We start from the raw sequence: 5000 nt of genomic DNA, 5'->3' as shown, positions 1-5000 counted from the left end.
TTTAATTATTAATGTAATAATTTAGTTAATTGCTTGCTTTAAAATGCCAAAACCAACCCACTTTAGTGTGTTTAATTAATTATGCATTATGAATGTATGTTTTAATTAAATAGAAAATGTATATGCATAAAGTATGTCATATAGATTTAAAATCCCACCATAGGCTAAGCATGTTTCATGCATTCCAAGTATGTTATAAGTGTTATAATGTATAGTATGCATGTCTTAGGGTTCCATGAGTGATAGATATAAATTGTTATATTATTGCATGGAATGGATGATTATATAAATTGTTATATAAATCATGTTATAGGTTATTTTCAACGTCATAAAATGAGGTAGACGTTAAAATCTATAATAAAGATAAGTGCATGCTCACTAAGGGTTAAGAACCGAGCACGATCAATTTTAACAGTTAAAAAGGGTCGATGTCTTATAAAATTGCGGTTACGAGAAAGCTCAACTGGCACGATCTTGTCTAAGGCTGAAGGTACTTAAGTTGACGGTTTACGGAACACCTACTACCTGGAGATCGGACCAGTACTTGAGCTTAGTTAGCCCAGTTTTATGAGCATGCTTAAGTGATGTAAGATTTAGAAAAATCGAATAGACTTAAGTTATATTTAATTAGCCGGAATATACTTAAGTAATGAGTATACCCAACCATCTAAAATACTTAGTGGGAGGAAAAAGGTGTATAAGATACATCGTTTTCTCTTCACGCTCTCCGTAAAATTCACACAGTGAGATTCATGCTCGGCCTCGTGTCGCCCTGGGAGCGTCCTCCATTCGGAAGGTATTTGCATGAATAACAAGGTGAATTGAGAAAGTATTTATAGTAAGTGGGAGAAGGAAGTCAACACGTCCTATGGTCTCCACCACTAGGTTGCACTGTGAGATTCCCATGTTCCGCCTGCATGTTGCCCTAGAGCAACTACCCATTCGGAAGGTCGTAACATGGGAGTCGGAACAACGCAAACTCCAGAAATGGATAGGATTTCTTAGGTCCATTCCTAACTTTGGCTTTTTCATTCGATAGCGTTGTTGGGACCGATTTCTGAGGTCTGAAATTGGTGGGTCACACTTGCGAAGAATTACTAAGAGTTAGTATATTCTTGACCAAAATAGCGATAACTAAAACACTATAGGAACAAGAGTTATTTTGGAATTAGTGTTTAAGTCAAGAATGTCTTGGTTTAGTGAATGAGTGATTGACTGCCCCTCGGTAGCAGTTGCTCTAACTCACTAAAGTATCGTTGCAAATTAATAATGATTTGGGTACATTATTACATTTGCTAAAACTGATTGGATTAAACAGGATTAAGTCAAATCACTAATAGAATTTTCTTTATATCACAGCATGACAAACTCAATAGTACAATTACTCGCTTCTGAGAAATTAAACGGCGACAACTACTCAACTTGGAAATCAAACCTAAACACAATACTGGTCATTGATGATTTAAAGTTTGTTTTAACTGAGGAGTGTCCTCCAAGCCCAAACTCAAATGCAAATCGAATAGCTCGGGATGCATATGACAGATGGATAAAGGCAAATGATAAAGCCCGAGTGTACATTCTAGCCAGCATATCTGATGTTTTGGCTAAGAAACACGATGTTATGGGTACTGCTAAAGAGATTATGGAATCTCTAAAAGGGATGTTTGGACAACCGTCCTTCTCCCTTAGACATGAAGCCATAAAATACATTTACAACTGCCGTATGAAAGAAGGGACCTCAGTAAGAGAACATGTCCTGGACATGATGGTCCATTTCAATGTGGCAGAAGAAAATGAAGCTGTCATTGATGAGAAGAGTCAAGTCAGTTTTATCATGATGTCTCTTCCGAAGAGCTTCTTCCAGTTCCGCACCAATGTGGTTATGAACAAAATAGAATATAACTTGACTGCTCTTCTCAATGAGCTACAGACTTATCAGTCCCTCTTAACAAACAAGGGACAAACAGGAGAAGCAAATGTTGCTATCTCCAAGAAATTACAACGAGGATCGTCCTCCAAAAATAAGTCTGGACCTTCAACTTCTAAAAGTGTTTTGATGAAAAAGAAGGGAAAAGGGAAAAATAAGATTCCTACTAACCGCAAGAACAAGGTTCAAAAAGCAGATAAAGGAAAATGTTTCCATTGCAACGAAAACGGGCACTGGAAGAGAAACTGCCCAAAATACCTTGCAGAGAAGAAAGCCGAAAAGACACAACAAGGTAAATATGATTTACTCGTTGTAGAAATGTGTTTAGTAGAGTATGACAACTCAACTTGGATACTAGATTCAGGGGCGACTAATCATATTTGTTCTTTTTACCAGGAAACTAGCTCCTGGAGAAAGCTTGCGGATGGCGAGATAACACTCAGGGTTGGAACAGGAGAGGTTGTCTCAGCAAGATCAGTAGGAAATTTAAAGTTGTTTTTTGGAGATAGATTCATTATATTAGATAATGTACTTTTTGTTCCTGGAATGAAAAGAAATCTAATATCCATCTCTTGTTTATTAGAACAGTTGTATAAAGTATCTTTTGAAATCAATGAAGTGTTCATTTGCAAAAGAGGTATTCATATTTGTTCTGCAAAACTAGAAAACAACTTATATATGTTAAAACCGAGCAAAACAAAAGCTATTTTAAATACTGAGATGTTTAAAACAGCTGAAACTCAAAATAAACGACAAAAGATTTCTCCTAATACCTATCTTTGGCACTTAAGACTAGGCCACATTAATCTCAATAGGATTGAGAGATTGGTTAAAAGAGGACTTCTAAATAAGTTAGAAGACAATTCTTTACCTCCATGTGAGTCTTGTCTTGAGGGTAAAATGACTAAACGATCATTTTGCGAAAAAGGTTATAGAGCCAAAGAAACCTTAGAACTCGTGCATACAGATCTCTGTGGTCCAATGAATGTCAAAGCACGAGGAGGGTATGAATATTTCATCAGTTTTATTGATGATTATTCAAGGTATGGCTATCTTTACCTAATGCATCACAAGTCCGAAGCTCTTGAAAAATTCAGAGACTATAAGATTGAGGTTGAGAATCTATTAGGTAAAACTATTAAAACACTTCGATCAGATCGAGGAGGAGAGTACATGGATTTAAGATTTCAGGACTATATGATAGAACATGGAATAAGGTCTCAACTCTCAGCCCCTGGTATGCCTCAACAAAATGGTGTATCAGAAAGGAGAAATAGAACTCTATTAGACATGGTTCGGTCTATGATGAGTTTCGCTCAATTACCTGATTCGTTTTGGGGATATGCAGTGGAGACTGCTACATACATTTTGAACATGGTTCCTACTAAGAGTGTTTCAGAAACACCTTATGAGTTATGGAAAGGGCGTAAAGGTAGTTTACGTCACTTCAGAATTTGGGGATGTCCAGCACATGTGTTGTTGCAAAATCCCAAGAAATTAGAACGTCGTTCAAAATTATGTCTATTTGTAGGATACCCCAAAGAGACGAAAGGTGGTTTGTTTTATGATCCTCAAGAAAATAGAGTGTTTGTATCAACGAACGCTACATTCTTAGAGGAAGACCACGTAAGAAATCATCAACCTCGTAGCAAACTAGTATTAAGTGAGATTTCTAAAGAAGCTACTCATAAAACAACAAGAGTTGTTGATCAAGCTGGTCCTTCAACCAGAGTTGTTGATGGAGCTGACACTTCTGGTCAATCACATCCTTCTCAAAAGTTGAGAATGCCTCGACGTAGTGGGAGGGTTATAACTCAACCCGATCGTTACTTGGGTTTGATAGAAACTCAAGTCATCATACCTGATGATGGCGTTGAGGATCCATTGTCCTATAAACAGGCAATGAATGATGTAGATAGAGATCAGTGGATTAAAGCCATGAATCTTGAAATGGAGTCAATGTACTTCAATTCAGTCTGGGAACTTGTAGATCAACCAGATGGGGTAAAACCTATTGGTTGCAAATGGATCTATAAGAGGAAACGAGACCAAACCGGTAAGGTACAGACCTTTAAAGCACGACTAGTAGCAAAGGGTTATACCCAAAGAGAGGGGGTGGACTATGAAGAAACCTTCTCACCTGTTGCTATGCTTAAATCAATTAGAATACTCTTGTCTATTGCCACATTTTATGATTATGAAATTTGGCAAATGGATGTTAAGACAGCTTTTCTAAACGGCGATCTTGAAGAGAGTATCTATATGGCTCAACCAGAGGGGTTCATTGAACAGGATCACGAGCAAAGGGTTTGCAAGCTTAAAAGATCCATTTATGGGTTGAAGCAAGCATCTCGATCCTGGAACATAAAGTTTGATACTGCGATCAAATCTTATGGCTTTAAACAGAATGTTGACGAACCTTGTGTTTATAAAAGGATAGTCAACTCTACAGTAGCTTTCCTGGTGTTGTACGTTGACGATATCCTACTCATTGGAAATGATGTGGGAATTCTGACTGACATTAAGCATTGGCTGGCGACACAATTCCAAATGAAAGATTTGGGAGAGGCTCAGTTTGTTCTTGGAATCCAAATTGTTCGGAATCGCAAGAACAAAACACTAGCATTGTCTCAAGCATCGTACATCGACAAAATGTTGATTCGATATAAGATGCAGGACTCCAACAAAGGATTATTACCTTTCAGGCATGGAGTTCATTTGTCGAAGGAACAAAGTCCTAAGACACCTCAAGAAGTTGAGGATATGAAACACATTCCCTATGCATCAGCAGTCGGTAGTCTGATGTATGCCATGCTATGTACCCGACCCGACATATGCTATGCTGTGGGAATTGTCAGCAGATATCAGTCCAATCCGGGACGTGCTCATTGGACTGCTGTTAAGAATATCCTCAAGTATCTTAGGAGAACGAGGGACTATATGCTAATGTACGGTGCTAAGGATCTGATCCTTACAGGGTACACTGACTCAGATTTTCAGACCGATGTAGATTCGAGGAAATCGACATCAGGATCTGTCTTCACTCTGAACGGAGGAGCAATAATATGGAGAA

The sequence above is a fragment of the Cucurbita pepo genome, unplaced genomic scaffold, assembly GCF_057944985.1.
Source record: "Cucurbita pepo subsp. pepo isolate OVF unplaced genomic scaffold, ASM5794498v1 scafford_11, whole genome shotgun sequence".
NCBI lineage: Eukaryota > Viridiplantae > Streptophyta > Magnoliopsida > Cucurbitales > Cucurbitaceae > Cucurbita > Cucurbita pepo.
Note: the sequence above shows the minus strand (reverse complement) of the source record.